An 18,467-nucleotide genomic window follows, 5' to 3' on the forward strand; every position below is an offset into this window, starting at 1 on the left:
AGCATCCATCCCATGTTTGAACCGTGGTAACGATCTTCTAGCTCATGTCCCTGCTTCCATTTTTACCCACTTCCTGTCCATCCTCCACACAGAGCCAGAATGTCCTCTAAAGTGCAAATGTGACCCTGTCCTTGCTCTGCTTAAATTCCTTAGTGACTTCCCTGGGCCTGTGAGGAAGGACACACAATATTCTCCCCAAGTGGGGACTGCCTCCCTCTGTGGCTCTCCCTCCCACTGCGGCCACCGTCCACCCCTCACACCCACATGGACTGCCTCATTATCTCCCAAGCCTAGCAAGTTGGTCCCTGATTCAGCGCCCCATCACCCTGCCTCACATCTCCCCATCTGGCTTCTAGAGAGAGCAGCCACCTCCCTAGGCCTGTTCTCTCTTCCTTTGAGCCTCTCTTTAAGCCTCCTCGGCAACTGTTCTCTAAATGCTCATCTCCTCCACCCGCCTGCTGGTCTATAGGGTTCTGTGGCTTGACCACCATGGATTCGTTTCCCTTTATCCCCCTTGGGACTCGCTACACAATGTCAACTGAAGATTTATTACGTGTGGAAAGTTCTGGGACTTTGATATGACCTCCCACATCCTCTCTGTCTTACCTACTTTTACAACTCCCGTTGGATGGACACTGGATCTTCTTCTCTATATTTTCTAAACTGTGGGGTATATTTTCTATCTCCAGTTTGCTCAGCTCCAGCACCCAAGCATTCACTCTTTCTTCAGTTCAATCTCACTTGCTGGCACATTATCTTCTTGTTTACCTCAATTACTGCATTTTTATTTCAGGAAGTTCATTTGCTTAACTTTGCCCTGCTTGTTTTGTTTTTCCCCAGAATCTATTGTTTCATTTGAGATTCTGGTCATTCTTTCATCTTTTGGATACATTAAAAGAGGTTTATTTTTAGCCTCTCGCAGCTTGATTATCCCACATTCCTATGCGTTATTTTCATGTTTGTTGGGTTTTCTAAGCGCTTCTCACAGTTGACTGCTTTCTTGTACAGTTCATAATTCCTGTTTTAAGGTCCACCTTCTGAGGAATTTATTTCTCTCTAGGTGCTCAGGGCACCTGGACTCTGGGAAGTCCAGGCAGAGGGGTTTTATTCCTACAGGATACCTGTTTTGTGTGGGGCTCAGCCTATTGATGGTGATGCTAGGCTAGGACTTCTCGGGGCCCTCACCTGGACGTACCTCTTGTGGCCCAGCCCCCACAGATGGTTCTTCGACCAGAGCCAGTGTTGAAGCTGGACCAGCCCTTGTGATTTTTACGACTGCAAGATGAACCTCAGCAACAGTCATCACAGAACTTCAGAAAGACAAGTTTTATTTTCTTACTCACAGGTCTTAGAGGGTACATGGCATGCCTGGGGCCACAAAGTGAGGTCACGGATAGAAAGAGAGAAAAAGAAAGCATGGTCCTGGAGTTCAGCCTTATTGGAGTCAAGAGTGGGGAGCTTAGGGTTTTGCAGGTTCACTCTTTATTGATGAATTTAAAACACAAGAGTGGGAATTAAAGCACGGGAAGGGAGGGGCGCCTGGGTGGCAACATCGGTTAAGCGACCAACTCTTGGTTTCGGCTCAGGTCCTGATCTCAGGGTCATGAGATCGAGTCCTGTGTGGGGCTCCACGCTCAGCACGGAGTCTGCTTGAGATTCTCTCTCCCTCTCCCTCTGCCCTCCCACGCATGCTCACTCTCTCTCTCTAAAATAAATACATCTTTTAAAAAAGAAAAAAAAAAACGCAGGAAGGAAAAAAGCAGGCTCGCACAAGTGGTCAGTTAACTTGGTCACTCAAAGCCTTCTGTAAGGAGACTTCCCAGGCCTGGCTCCTCATCTAGCTGTGTAGCTGGTGGTGTGTTTATTCCAGACGGACGTCTTTGAAATGGATGTCTCCATAGTCAGAAGCTTAATGTCAGCCACTTATTCTATTACAATAAAAAAACCTAATTGCCAGGTCCTTACACTACAGCACCTTGCCGGGTCCAGTGCCATGCTCACTTCTGAGGGGTTCCCAGGGGTATCATACACACTAGAACTCCGCACCACCCCTCTGCGTGGCATGGGCTTCCTGTTTTGAAACCTTACAGGTTACTCTTCTTTCCTTTCTCCTCAGAGCCCCACGTGAACAGTAAGCTTCCTTATGGCTTCCGTGTTTGGAGCTTCCCTTTATGGAAGGACAGCCCTTTCAGACCCAGCTCTTTCTAGGGCATCCCAGATCCGACCTCCAGCCTTCCACAAGTCTTCTACCCCTTCTCCCATCCCGGTGGGGCATCCAGGGCCCACCCCCAGCCCCTGGGACCTGCCTCCAGATTCCCTCCTCTGCTGGCTGAAGCATCTGACCGCAGGCTACTTTTCCACCTTCAGTTTCCATTTCGTTTCTGGCATGTGGAAATGTGTCTTTCTTTCTTTCTATTAAGGTCAGCTATGTGTCTAACAAGACTTTGTTTTCGTTACACTTATCCAGTATTTTTCTGCTTTTATAACTGGAAAGGTATCACACATTAGCCCTGTTCCCTTGTTTTATGAACTCGAATCTTCCCTCTGGGCTCTGCGGGCCTTGAATTAGGACATGTGGTTTATTCAGCATTCAGCAAGTGCCTCCGATGTATGAGACACTTAGATTTTGACTGCTGAATAAATAAAACCTGAGATGAATCTCACCTTCTCCACTGAGCAACTGGATCTTAGAAAAGCCATGAAATCCCTGTAGGCCTCAGGTTCTCCATGATCAAACCAAAGGAAAATAATCCCTCCCCCATTGTCCCACACAAAGAATGGGCTGAGAAAGTCAATGCAATAATATTATGAAAGACCTTTACATAGTCATAAGTGTTAGTTAAGAAAAAGACGCTAAGGAAAAAATAATACTCTACCAAGCGATCATTCATTCACTTCTTCCTCACCAGGACAGCGAGAGCCAGAGAGAACTGAAAACCTCTGGTCTCTGTCAGTTGGTGTCAGACTCCTAAAGTGACATCAGCAGAGCAGGACAGAAAGTTCGCCGATGCTCCTCCCTCAAACATAGACCCTTCTTCTGTGGTCTTGTATTTGAATATTTTGTGAAAAGCTTGAAGTTCTCCCTTTAAACTTGGCTCTGCTATTTGTCCTGTCTTTGTCCAGTGCTGGGAGAAATAGGAATGCCAAGGGCAATGGCCTCCCTGCTGGAATGACACTGAGCAACAGCTCTCTCTCTCTGACTCGTGCTTTTTGTTTCCATTAATCTACTGGTCTAGTTGGCAAGTACTTATTGAATGACAGCCACATAACGGTGATTATGACAGGTGCATTTTCCCTTCCCTTTGGGCTTATAGGTACTTACTGCGGGGGAGGAAACACGAGTCTAATCATTTGAAGCATTTGCTGTAAGAGTCTTTTGGCCCCTAGCTTCACATATTCTAGATCTAATCCAGTGCTTTTCACCATGGGGAACCAAACTCCCTCTGAAAGCCTGCTCATCTTTTCCTTTACCTCCCACTCTGCTCCTATGCATTCCCTAGTCATCTACTACAGTGTTCTACAGTATTTGTGAAACTGTTCAAAATCTGCACTAGATCTTAAACAGGCTCCTTGATTTCTGGACCCAGTGCCTTTACAATGCTGTTCTGCTGCCCCAAATTCAGCTTCTCTCTCGAAGCCTCATCTGACTACAAGGCTGAGCTCATGTACCTCGTCTGTGCTCCCCATTCAGGTGAGCTGGTGTTCTAACTTCAACAGACAAGGTTGCCTATGCCCCCCCTTAGAGCTCTTACCAGGCTCTGGTAGATACTGCCTTCATTTAAGGGATGGTCTTCTCCCCAGAAGGCGGTTTTTGTGAAGTGCATCTATGTCTTTCTTTCTTACCTTGGCACTCCCACATACCAAGCATGGTATCTCACCTAAAATTAGTGCCTAATAAATGTGTGCAGCTATTGGTTTAATTTGGATGGATAAAGGGTGAGTTTTCAATGCAAAGAGATAATCCACAATAATACCTAGGCGATAAAGTTAGATCAAATTGAAATTTTGGAGTACTCAGTTCTACAAACTGGTGAGCGGTAATTTGTTCCTTTAAAGGACATTTCTGAATCATGAGAATGCCCTAGAAAATTCTTAGCCCATTACTTTGAATCCAGGGTCCTAAGAAAATGTCTTCATAGGTTCTATATTTTGTCCCTGGGGTATCATTTTACCCATTGAGCAGATGCACAAATCAAAGCACAGAAAAGGAAATGTCATGGAGGACAGACTCATTTCTATGTCTCAGTAAAAGCCAGAAATCGAGCAGAGGCTTTTGTGTCTCACCCTTTGGCCAATGGCATACACTGCTTTGCACAGCATTATCATAAACTGTGAAGCACAGAGGGCATAGTTCATGGTTGACTGTGAGCAATAAAGCATTTCAGATTAGTGTGGGAGAAGGAACAACATGGAAATGATGACAAATGTACACTCATTCATTTATTTATCGGTTCTCAAATAGTTGGTATGCATCACAATACACCTGGGCATGGTGTGGATGGATAAGAAATGGGTGTTCCTAGAAAAGACCTCAGAAGACCCCGATACAGGCAGTCCTTGGGGCTCCCTTAATGAAATTGAATTAGATGTGCACAGTTCAATGAGGAGTGAGCCAGAATCCATTCACTATTTTACAACTGGCTTTTTTTTTTTAACTATAAAAAAATATCTTGTATATTGTTCCATATCGGAACATATTGAGGTGCTTATTATTCTCATTCTTTTGACAGCTGCAGAGTATCTCATAATATTTTTTAGCCAGTTCCATGTTGATGAATATTTAGGTTGTTTTCAAACATTTGCTAGTTATAAAAATTTTTGAAAGACCACAATAATATCCTTACACATACATTATTTCACATGTGTGCCAAATATACCCTTAGGAAGAGTTTTTAGAAATGGATCTGTAAGTCAGATGACATGTGCATTTTATGTTTTGATAGATATTGCCGAATTATCTTCCATAGAGACTGTAGCTGATATTCTAGTTTTTAAACATTATGTATTTACTACCTATTATGAGCAATGATAGGCTGTTTTATTTTCTTTCCCTTTCTATTCTTTTTGCTGAACAGTTATTTTAATTGTCTTATTGCCCTGGATAGGACCTCCTTAGTAATGTTAAACAGAATGGGTAAGAGCAGACCTCCTTCCCCAGTAAGGATGTTAACCTCTTTTTCTACTGACTTAGTTCCCTTGTATTCTACTTTGCTGAGAGTTCATGCTCCACATCTTAAGTGAGTGTTGAATTTGTCACATCTTTTTCTTGCATCTGTTAGGATAACTATATTATTTTCTCTTATTCTGTTAATGTGCTGAATTACATGGATGGATTATTAAATATTAAACCCACATGCATACCTGGGAGAAGCAGTACATGATCATAATGATTATCTTTTTAAAATATTGCTTGATTCATTTTGTTCAATTTTGCTAAAAATACGTGTTTCTGTCCTTCAGGGTCATTATGGTTTCCTTTTCTTGTAATATCTTTATTTAGTTTTGGTATCAAGGTCATATTGGCCTCGGTTTGGGAAGAGTTCCCACATTCTGCATAAGTGTTTCTATTGTAGATGGTTTGCTGCTCTTCTGACCACACTTCTGCCCCTGTATTTCTACTCAGCCACTCGTATTTCCCCTGAGTGATGGCCCACCCAGAATTGGAACTCGTCTCAGGGACACTCAGGCCCCTGTGTCTTGCTGTCTGACCCCACTCCCCACCTAGCCCCAGACAAAGGACACAAAAATAGGTTTCAGTCAGACACTTAAGGATGAAATGAGGGTGCCAAATGCCATTTGAGATTGACATTCTACTTATATTCCTGGGCATCATGAGAGACACGTAACTGAAATAGAACATTGTTTTCAAAGACCTCCACACTGCTTGACTGAGACAGGTGGTAACTCTATACAACAGAGGAACCATGGCGTTAGCTGAGAGTGGCCTTAGCACATTCCAACAGGCATTGCTTTGTGGAAGGGAAGAGGAAGTTTAGACCAGGGCTTGCACACCCACATTCTGGAGCCAGCCCACCCAAGTTTAAATCCTGGCTCTGCCATTTCCTAGCTGTGTGACCATACCAGCAAGTTATTGCCCCAGTGTTCCTCAGTGCCCATATCTGGCAGATAGTAAGAATCCATAGAGTTGTTGTGAGAATTACAAAGGCTATAGGTTAGCATACACAGCACCCTCCAAATAGTGCCTGGTACAAAGTAAATGCTCCATATGCATTTGCTATTATAATTGCTCCTTTTTCTATGTTCCCACCTGTCTATATGTCAGGAAGAAAAGGGTGGTTGGTTCTGTGGATCTTTGCTGCTCTCTCAAAGCCCGTCTCCTGTTTTCTCAAATGTGATTATGCATGTATCCACTGCAGGGTCTGGCAAGAAAGGCGGTTTGGCGAGAAGCTTTGTCCTGCCTTTATGCTCTGTATGCTGCCCCTTCTGAATGCTTTGTGGGCAGAAATCACAGCAGACTCCATAAGAGGGGTTCTATCCAGTCCCCTCACAGCTTCTCCATGAGCCTGTCTGTCAGGGTGGCAGATGCTGAGTTCTCACAGAGTGATGCCTGAGCTTCTTCAAATCATGCCTAACAGCTGGTTTGGGACCAGTTGTGGGGAAATCAGATCCCAGAAGTGAAACCAGCCAGATCACCCACTACTGTCACCACACCCTTCAGATGATCAGAAAACGATCAACAATTCTAAGCATCCCAGTAAGTCTGATAAGCCTGTACAATAAGCTAGGAAGAAATAAAACTGAGATCCATCCAAAGATATCTGGCTTGAAAAAAAGAACTCAAAGTGTTTTTCAAAACATCTGGTTCTTGACAGAGAACAGGATTTTGCCAACCAGTTCTCCCCTGCTAAAGCCCTGAGGTCCATTCTATGTGGTTCTGATTCCTTTTTTCCGGCCTCCATCAAAGGTTACATAAGGACCATGGGATTATTCTATGTTCACAAAACTTTGACTCTGTCATGCCCCCATGCCATGGCGATTCCCCCAAGTGGGCAGTATATAATGGCCCAGCCCCACTCACCCACCCCAAGTGGATGTTTACCCAAGGTCAGCCATGTTCCCAGCCAGTACGGTTTCACAATGCATGGTGTCATGGCCTCCCACAAGTACTCCGCTTGTGTTCTCTCCGAGAGTCCCCTGATACTCTCTGGGTGCTTGGCAAATATGAAACCACAAACAGAACTGGAGTTCACAGACATGGTCAGCTCAAAGGGGATTTCCTCAATGTGCATTCTTTTCTGAGAACCTCATTGATTGTTCTCCTGAGGCTGATTGTGGAAAAAACTCTGAACTCACCCCATTTTGGTAGATCAAGGGCCGCATTTAGGGGAAATTATCAATAAAAGCTGAGATGAGGCAGGTCAGATGTCCTACAATTGGAAGTCCTCTGAGACAGCTCTGGAGTTGCAAAAAAAAAAAAACAAAACTTTTTTTAGAGGAAAAAAATGACAGCAGGGTCACTGGCTTCCAGTGACTGAGTCCATAGGGTGATACAACTAATAGCTCTGTGCTGAGTGCCTTGGAGACTTGTAATCAGGATACTCATATTTAATTACAATTGCAATTAAAGTAATGCAAGCACATGATTTAATATCAAATCCTTGTCCCCTCCTATAAAATGAAAGAAAAATATATATTTATTATACCTGTTCCACTCCCCAAGGACAACCTTGGGTTCTGGTGGTTGCCATCATTTATAAACCGACTTTGGAACTGTTCCTTCCTCTTCTATTTTCTGGAAGAAATTGTTTAGAATTGGTGTTATTTCTTCTTTAAATGTTATTTTAGATTTTGCCAGTGAAACCATCTAGACTAGACATCTCTTTTTCAAAAGGGTTCTAACTATAAAGTCAATTTATTTTATAGTGGTTATCTATTTAATTTTGAGTGTGTTTTGGTAATTTATGGTTTTTAGAAATGTGTCAATTTCTTTTAAGTTGTCATATTTATGAACATAAAGTTGTTCATAATGCTTCCCTATTATTCTTTTAATGTCTGCAGGATCTACAGTAATACACCTTCTTTCATTCCCAATATTGATAACATGAATCTTCTCTCCTTTTATCTTTGTCAGTTTTTCTAGAGGTTTGTCTTTTTAAAGAACCAGTTTTTGGTTTTATTGATTCTTCTCTTTGTTTTTCTGTTTTAAATTTCATTGATTTCTGGTCTTACCTTTATTGTTCTCTTCCTTCTGCTTGCTTTGGCATTCTTTTGCTCTTCTCTTCATAGAGACTTAAGATGAAAGCTTAGATGAAAGATGAAAGCTTATTTTTTTGAAACTTTCCTTCTTTTCCAATATAAGCACTTACTTCTATAAATTTGCCTCACAACATCCCTTTACCTTCATTCTACAAATTTTGTATGTTGTATTTTCATTTTTGCTCAGTTCAGGTAATCTACTTTACCCTGAAATGTGTATTCTGCTGGTTCACGTGGGAAATTCTATAAATGTCAATTAGATCCACTTGGTTGATGGTGTTTATCAGTTCTTCTATATCCTTGATGATTTTCTCTCTGTTAGTACTATCATTACTGACAGAGTGTTGAAACCTCCACCTAAGATTGTGAGTTAATTAATCCTTTCAGCTCTGCCACCTTTTACATTATGTATTTTGAAGCTCTGATTTTAGCTTTTACACATGTATGATTGTTAAGTTTTCATGAAGAGTTGACTCCTTTATCATTATATATTTTCCTTCTTTGTCCCTGGTAATTTTCTTTGCCTTGAAGTCTACTTTGATATTAACATAGCCATTTCAGTGTTAGCTTAGTGTTTACATGGAATATGTTTCTCCATCCTTTTACTTTTAACCTACCTCTGTCATTATCATTTAGACAACATATAGCTGTGTCATGTGTTTCCTTATTCATTCTGACAGTCTCTCTTTCTTAATTGGTGTGTCTAGACCATTTACATTTAATGTAATTATTTATAAGTTTAGATTTAGGTTTACCATTTTGTATTTGATTTCTGCTTATTACCTCAGTTTTTCATTTTTTTTTAAGATTTTATTTATTTATTTGACAGAGACAGACACAGCAAGAGAGGGAACACAAGCAGGGGGAGCGGGAGAGGGAGAAGGAGGCTTCCTGCTGAGCAAGGAGCCTGACACGGGGCTTGATCCCAGGTCCCTGGGATCATGACCTGAGCCAAAGGCAGACGCTTAACAACTGAGCCACCCAGGCACCCCCAGTTTAATATTTTCATTTCTTTGTTTCCTTTTTCCTTGCCTTCTTTTGGGATATTCCAACACTTTTTAATATTCTATTTTCATTTATCTGTTGTATTTCCACTATATCTCTCTGTATAGTTTGTTTTCCTATATTTCATTTGTCTGTCTGTTTAGTGATTGCTCTGCAGATTATGATAAACATATTTAACTTTAAAAAATTTTAGAGTCAATGTTTTACAACTTTAAGTGGGATATACAGACCCTACCAACATACAGGTCCCCTTTCCCTCTCCCTTCTATGTAGTAGTATCAGAAGTATTACATCTATGTGCTTTGAAAATCTCTCCAGAAAATATTATAATATTTGCTTTTAGCCATCCAACATATTTTAAAGAATTGAAGAAGGGAAAAGTAGTCTATTGTATTTATGCAAATATTTACTATTTCTATTGCTCCTCCTTCATTCCTGGTGTTTCAAGTTTCCCTCTGATATAATTTGCCTTCTGTCAAAAGAAATTACTATAGCAATTCTTTTAGAACAGATCTGCTGGCTTTCACCTCTCAAGCCCTTTTATTGGGTAAGCCTATTTTGTTTACAGGATCATGAATACAGGTTGCCAGAATGGACAAATTAGCCAATCATGCCTTTCTGTGAAGTCAGAGCAAATTTAACAAGTTCCACAAAACAATGAGAGGTATGCTGCTACTGTGAAGTTTTCAACTTTGGTTCACACAGATAAAATTAATTATTGTTATAGTTTTCTTTCATATACAGCCAAGGCTTAAATTATTTTAGACTTCACTCATCCTGCCTTGATCAAGAAAATACACACTCAACTTCTCATGCCTAGTGACTTCTGGCAAAGAGTTTCTCTGATCAATTACATGGGTACAGCCTATTGTCTGGATCTCCCTCTTTCCTTCATAATCCCCTACCCCCAATCCACATATCCCAGATCAGGGGCAATTTTATAGAGGAGATGGCAAAGAGGATTTGCATCATCCACCCCCAACATGATAAAAACAAAACAAAACAAAATGCTATCAGACATTTCTTTCTTTTCTTTTTTTTTTTTTTTTATTTATTTGACAGAGAGAGACACAGTGAGAGAGAGAACACAAGCAGGGGGAGTGGGAGAGGGAGAAACAGGTTTCCCACTGAGCAGGGAGCCCGATGCAGGGCTCACTATCAGACATTTCTGTTTGCTCTTTTGGGATCTGCTCTCAACTCCAGAGCCATTCATCATCCCTTCCCATGGGAATCAGTCCTTTTTCTCTCCTCCCAGATTTGTCTCTGTAGGAACATCAAACTCTTCCCCTTCCCATTTATTACACAGTTTTTCTCTTCTTCATGGAAACTAGGCACCAGCCCAAAACCCAGGTCCTTAAAGCTTGTTTCTATTGCCTCAATAGACTTATAAAGCCAATTTCCAAAAAAATTCAAGTCCCTTCTGAGTAAAGAATTCTTGTAATAACCACTAAGAAGAGAAAACATTTCTTCACTTTATGACATGCAAATCTCAGAAGAGACATTTGTGTTCAGGTTGTAGGGACATTTCACTCTAACCCTCAATGTTTTGTCCAAATGAAAGCCCAGTACAGCGAGTTTCCACAATGAGTGTGAGTTTGTTATAAGCACTGTTTCCTCTAATATATTTGTGGGGGTCCCTGTAGTCATTTCTCCCTCTACTCACCAACAAGAACACATTGCACTGTGTGTATCGTGCAGGGTCCCAACCCAGTTTCTCCTTTCCCAACTCCTCCAGTAGAATATCCTTGGAGCCAGCCAGACTTACACCTTTAACTGAGCTAAACTGCAGGCTCATACAACTTTAGCCAACTTCTGTACTCAAAAGTTTGAAGGGTCGTACCCTAAGTCATTCAGTTGAGGGTAGCAGGGTGCCTATATCTTGGGTGAATTCAGCAACTAGCCCCAGAAAAACCACAGAGGACACAGCAAAGAACTAGAGCAGTAGGTGGAAATTCTGCATGCCTGTTGCCCAGGTCACAAGCCTTGGCTCTCCTGTACTCCATTCTGTTCAAATGGCTTCCCTATTATATTTTCAAGTGTGACTCTGCCTTCCTACTCCCAACATCAACTCCTTGGCTCCAGTTCATAAAACTAGGCATGTGTCTTCAGCTCCTTCTGATTTCTTTTTCTGCTACATCCCTGATTCCCCAGCCCCTATGAGGACTAATGTCCTGTTCTACTTTTATTAGACTAACAGAATGGGGTGAGGCACTGACCGGGAGCTATGTCTGCCTCCAGATATTATCAAATGGTGTAAAGATTACAACAGAAACAGTTCTTGATGGAGAACAAGAGTGTTCAAGGTCATGTTCAAGGAGTTCCTGGTTCCTGACATGAGGCTACCACTGTCATTCACTTATGTCATTTATTTGTATGCTATAATCACCCAATAATTACTATTATTATTTTAAACAATTAAAATTTAGATCAGTTAACAATAAAAAAAGTAAAGATTCTATTTGACCTTCATTTTTTTCTTCTCCAACACTTTCTTTACATAGATCAGTTTCTCACTTTATCATTTTCCTTTTACCTGAAGAACTTCTTTTTTTTTTTTTAAGATTTTATTTATTTATTTGACAGAGAGAGAGATAGCGAGAGCAGGAACACAAGCAGGGGGAGTGGGAGAGGGTGAAGCAGGCTTCCCGCTGAGCAGGGAGCCCGATGTGGGACTCCATCCCAGGACCCTGGGATCATGACCTGAGCCAAAGGCAGACGCTTAATGACTGAGCCACCCAGGCGCCCCCTACCTGAAGAACTTCTAAAACATTTCTTAGAGGACAGGTCTGACAGTGATGAATGTCTTCAGATTTTTTTTCTAAGAAAGTTTTTATTTCTCCTTAAATTTTGGAGAATAATTTTCCAGGGTACAGAGGGTGGGAGCCAAACTTTTCACTGGAGCAAGTGTTGACAGATAAGCAATGAGAGGAGGCTAAAATATTCCATACAGAAATGCATTAGAGTTGGGGAAATAGCATAAATTCATGTTTACATTAATAAAGATACAAGTGATTACATATATACATACATATATGCACGTACAAGCATACACACACATGAGTTAGTATACACACAAATATTTCCTTCCTCTATCCCCTGAGAGGACCCAGAAGCAAAGACACCCCAATAGCGAGGAGCATACCTAGCACCTAGATCTTGGTTTCTAATACCATTCTTGATATAAAGAAACTGTGCTCCTTAGAAAAAATGGTAATTGTAGAACTGGGTCAGAAAATACACAAGATGAGCCTAGAGCATCTTATAATGCCAAAAAGTAAGGAAATGATCAAACAACAACAAAATATATTGATGGGGCACATTAAAAGGACGCAGGAGACAACTGAAAAAGCTCCCAATGGCCAAAGTTGGAACAATTTCATCAGCAAGATAAATAATGTAGTACAGTTGATCCTTGAACAACATGGATTTGAACTCCACAGGTCCACTTATCTGGATTTTTTTCAATAGATACAGTACTGTAAATATATTTTGTTTTCCTTATGATTTCCTTAATCACATTTTCTTTTCTCTATCTTAACTTTATCATAAACATATAGTATATAATACATATGATATACAAACTATTTGTTAATCAAATGTTTATGTTATTGCCAAGGTCAATAATAGGCTATTAATAATAAAGTTTTGGGGAAGTCAAAAGTTATATATGAATTTTTGACTGCACAGGGGGTCAGCATCCCTAACCCCTACATTCATTGTCCAAGAGTCAACTGTATTAGATTATAACCCAAAATATAAAGTAAATATTCATGAGTCCATACGGATACAAATAAATGACTGAATAAATAAATAATTGGGGAGAAGAGACAAATCTCCCATACAGAATTCCAAATAAATTATGTAGATACTCAGCCTTCAACGAGGTGGGGCATAACTGTCCATAACTCTCCATGAGTGAGTTATATATAATGACTTCCTTCCAAAGAGTAAAGTATGAAAAGGGAGCGGAGCAGGGAGAGAGTAACTTCACAGTGGAGAAGCCTGACAAATACTTTCTCAGTCAAGTGATTAAGGTCAATATCAACAGTAATGTCATATTGATATTACCCTTGATATGATGTGATGAAAATGGCTCTTTACCTCTATGGTCTCCCTCCCAAGAACACAAAATCCCAGTCTAATCATGAGAAAAAGTATCACACAAATCCCAGTAGAGGGGCGTTCTAAAATTCTAAAATATACCTGACCAGTACTCCTCAAGACTATCAAGATCAGGGGCGCCTGGGTGGCTCAGTCGTTAAGCGTCTGCCTTCGGCTCAGGTCATGATCCCAGGGTCCTGGGATCGAGCCCCACATCAGGCTCCCTACTCAGCAGGAAGCCTGCTTCTCCCTCTCCCACCTGCCCTGCTTGTGTTCCTGCTCTCACTACCTCTCTCTCTGTCAAATAAATAAATAACATCTTAAAAAAAAAAAAAAAAGACTATCAAGATCATCCAAAACAAGGGAAGTTTAAAAAACTATCATAACCAAGAGGAGCCTAAGAAGACATGATGACTAAATGTGATATAGTGTCCTGGATGGGATCCTAGAACAGACAAAAGACATTAGGTAAAATGGAGGGAATGTGCATAAAGTATAGACTTTAGGTAAATCTAATATATCAATATTAGGTCATTAATTCTGGCAAATGTACCACCTAATGTAAGATGTTAATAATAGGAGAAACTGGGTGTGGAATATGGAACCCTCTATACTATCTTCATAATATTTTTGTAAATCTAGAACTATCCTAGCTTTTAGCTTAGAGGAGGCAAAAGTGCAACAGTTTTCAGTGGTCCCCAATCCAGGTTCATTTAACATGAGCCGTCTCCACCATGGGCCCAGGTTGGACCCCAATAAAATCAAAGTCCTATACCTAAAGTGCACCGGTGGGGAAGTTGGTGCCACATCTGCCCTGGCCCCAAAGATCAGCCCCCTGGGTCTGTCTCCAAAAAAGGTTGGTGATAACATCGCCAAGGCAACTGGTGATTGGAAGGGGCTGAGGCTTATGGTGAAACTCACCCTTCAGAACAGACAGGGCCAGATTGAAGTAGTACCTTGTGTCTATGCCCTGACTATCAAAGGCCCTCAAGGAACTGCCAAAAGACAGAAAGAAGCGGAAAAACATTAAGCACAGTGGAAATGCCACTTTTGATAAGATTGTCAACGTTGCCCAAAAGATGTAGCACTGATCTTTAGCCAGAGAATTCTCTGGAACCATTAAAGAGATCCCGGGGACTGCCCGATCTGTGGGCTGCAATGTTGATAACCACCACCCTCATGACTTCAATAGCAGTACAGTGGAATGCCCAGTGAGTTAAAAATTACAAGGGAAAATATTTCAATGAAGGCTCATTTGACAACCAAAGCATTTTTTTTTTAAACTATCGTAAGAAAAATTAAATTTATTTTAAAACAAATGAGCACAAACTTCTGACTGAATATGGCAGTCCAATTGAGGAAACATTTTCGATCAATACTCTGGTTTTTACCAACTGTGGTAGAAATATTAATATATAAAAAGTTGCACATATTTAATGTTATACATCTTGATGAGTTTGGATATATACATACCTGACAACACTTTTCTCGAAAGAAAAGTCCCCTTAGTTTTGGTCAGGTGCTCACCCCGTAGTCCACTGTGACTCTCTCGGAGGCAGCTGAAGAGGGTTACTTCATACCATCCACAGCTGTCAGCACTGTGTCTACTACACGCCAAGTTCTATGCTAAACTCCTTGAATGGACCATCGTGGCACTGTTGTACGGATAGGGAAGAAGCAGAGCAGGCGCTCCTAGGTGCCTACTCACCATTTATCCTTCTTGTTCACCAGCAGAATCTTTTGTTTAGGGCAGTAATCAGCCAGTTGCCTCTCCAGACAACCTGCCCTGAACTGGGGGTCTCAGAATAGGTTGCCTCCCAGGTTCTGGTGCCGTCCTTCTCTGCTTCTGTCCTCTGTCCATCAGGGGTGCAGACACAGGCTGTGGGGAAGCAGCCTCCTACGAACATGAGGCAGGAAGCGAGAGGACAAAAGCTTCACCTACAGGCAGCGTACAAAGAGAGGATCCGGGGACACAGATGACATGGAGAGCCACTTCGCCAGCCTGGACAGCTATCTCAGGACTTTGTTTCGTGTGAGAAAGAAAATCCTTAATTGGTTAAGCTATTCTATTGTGTTCCCACTCTATGAATTTGAGCATTAACTCTAATGGAAGAATTAATAGACTTGCCCAGGGCCTCATATATAGGACATGACACACATGGAGCCCAAATCAGGTTGGTGCAACCCCAAAGCTTGAAACTGCTGCATTTTCCTTCCTTTTACATTTGTGGTCGTTGCTTATCATTAACTATTCCATCCCAGGCCTTCCCAGCTCCTGATTTTCAATATTGACTTTATAATTGAAACGCTCAAAGGACTATTCCTGGGCTCACCCCCTGGCTCTTCCTGGTCCTGGCCACCCCACGAAGCAAGCCCGCCCCTGAGTGCACCCCTGGACCCTGGAGTGTGGGGTTCAGACAAAGCAGATCAGGTGGGCACGCAGTTTTCAGCTGCAGCTTGAATTCACCTCTATACCCTCATTGGCCCTTTGATCTTGTCATGAGACAGCTGTTCTTCCTAAGCCACATCTCTCAAACCCCGACTCCCATGCAACTCCTACTTATCAACGAATCAAATTATTAGTGTCTAGCCCGATGTCGGAGTCCTGGGTTACAACAAGGGAAGATGATGGCAGCCGTGACCAGTGACCATAAGGACGGGCAGCCGTGAGCACCGCGGGGAGGACACCCTCTCACCCCTCCCTTCTCGTTCCCTCCTCGCCATCGCACCTCCATTAAACCCTGCTTCCTCTCTCCGGCCTTTGGTTAATGCTATTCTTACCACATCACAGACAGCGACTTTTGGAAAAAATAAATCAGTAAAGGCCACTATCCCTGGCTTGAGTCCTCTGTTCACCCCCACGTGCCCAGGGCTGCCGGGACCCCCACGGAGCTCTGTGTCTGCAGCCTGGTGCCCTGAGCAGCGCCGGCTCTGTCTGCTGCAGGTGGAGACCAGGACCTAGACCCCTCCGGAACTAATGCACCGTGGACATGAGCTCAGGGTGGCCCCCATGCCCCACCGCCTCCACTCTGATGCTTCTGAGTCTCACTGCTAAGAACTGAACGGCTCAGAGGCCAGCGGCAGGGTGCTCAACGCATCTTGGCACTCATAGTGCCTCCGAGCGCCTGGTGGGGGAGGCGCCTGGCGAGCACTCTTGAAAGGAATCCACAAGCAATGCACACCTCCTGTGCAACCAGCCCTGGCCTCCCTTAGGAGAAGCAGCTCCTTGCGTCCGCTTTCTCCTGGCCACCGCTGCCTGATGCCCCAAGGACACCCTACATGGAGCAGTGCCCCAGGAAAAAACAATTAACCCCCCCTCCCCAGCCTGTTCTTTCTTGCGGCGCGTGGACAGTGTTAGAGCCATCCTCAGCCTCGGGCTCTGCAGAGAGAAGGGGGCAGAGTCTCCTCTGGTCCTTCTCTCCTTCCTCCTCCCTATCCTCCCTTTCCACAGACTCCTCACCTGGGCCTTGCTGCCTGCACCATCCACTGCTGCTCTGTATTATCACGCGGATTCCCATCTTAACCTGTATTTGAGGCCCTCATTATCTGCACCTGCCTCGCTCCCACTCCAGGCTCCTTCCCCATTATTCCTCCAGCACACTTGCTGTTCCAGGCCCATCCTGAAAGGGCTTTTTCCATTTAGTTCCCCCTAACTCCACCTGTTGAAAGTGGATATCTCCCTTCTGAAGCCCCGAACGCCTGCTCTCTCTCTCTCTCTAAGAGCAGCTTTTGTTTTCGACCTAATCATGTAGTAGACGGTGCATGCATCTTATCCCAGCTGACTTTGGGTCAGGACTATCTCCACATCCTGTATGGTCGTGAGACCAGTCATTTTCCATGGTGGGCACTCAGGAAGGAATAGAATCCCGGAGGTAGAAGCAATCTCAGAGCTCACAAAAGCAGCCCCAAGTAGGCACATCCCATTGCCAAGGTGAGGAAGACAGAGAAAGGAAACAGGTTGCTCAAGGTCACAGCCCTCACTTATGACAGTGTTAGCATCAGATGACAGCTGAGTTTTGAACAAAAATATGTCAGACTTGGAGCTGTAGAACATTTGTAGAATTCCAAATGTCTGTGTGGAATTCCAGCTCTGATCTCTCACGGTTGATACATAAACAATTTTTTTTTAATGGTTAACATGGATTAAATTATCATGATGTGCAGGTGCACTGCGAGGAACTCTGGGTGAGCTGTCTCATGTGATCCTCACAACAGTCCTATCATTTAGGGCTAGTTTTGCCCCCACTTTCTAGATGACCCCAAGTCTTAGAGAGACTAAGTAACTTTCCCCAGTCATATATACTGATAAATTTTTAAGAAAGGTTTGAGCCTAAGTAGTCTCACATGAGAAGTCACACTCTGAACCAACACATTAAGTCACTCAAACTCTCTGGACCTCAGTTTTGCCACGTGTAAAATAGGCATAATAGTAGTTTATCTTCGTGGCGTACACCATATATGAAAGAGCTCCAGAGTGTGCATCACTCTCTATAGCTCAGTGAAGACTCCAGAGATCTGAATGCTCATCTCAGCTTCTGTCCTTTGACCTGGTGTACACAACCCTTCACCTCTCTGTGCCTCACTTTCCACATCTATAAAGTGAGGAGCTTGACCACACAATATTTAAGACTTCCTCTACTACAGTCTGAGCATCCTGGTGGTGAGTCTTCTGGCTGGAATCTGCTAACATCCAGTTGATTTTGCTTTGTGCTGAGTCACGTGCTCATTGACAAGTGGTGCCATTAGCATGATATACCATGTTCATTTACTTGCCAGGCTTGCCTCCAGCTCTACACATAAAAGCAAAGCTTCACATGAAATGTTCTTTCCATGTTTATTGTCACTTAGTTTATGGGACATACTTGGAAAGGGATTTTTCTTTGCTTTTTAACTAAAGATACTATTTTGCACAATACTATCCATATGTTACTAACATTAAAACTTAGAAATATGCCTTTGATGTCACTTCATGGAATACAAATAAATATGCTTCATTATTTTTAATAATTGCATAATATATAATATGAATTTACCTAAAATTTGTTTTGTTTCTCCTATTTTCATTGAACATTCTTTGAAATATTTTTCTTGATTCAACATAGTTTTATAATTTTAGAGCTTGCATAAAATTTCATTGCACTGAA

Source organism: Mirounga leonina, unplaced genomic scaffold (assembly GCF_011800145.1).
Source record: "Mirounga leonina isolate KUSES-001 unplaced genomic scaffold, KU_Mleo_1.0 Mir_114, whole genome shotgun sequence".
Classification (NCBI taxonomy): domain Eukaryota; kingdom Metazoa; phylum Chordata; class Mammalia; order Carnivora; family Phocidae; genus Mirounga; species Mirounga leonina.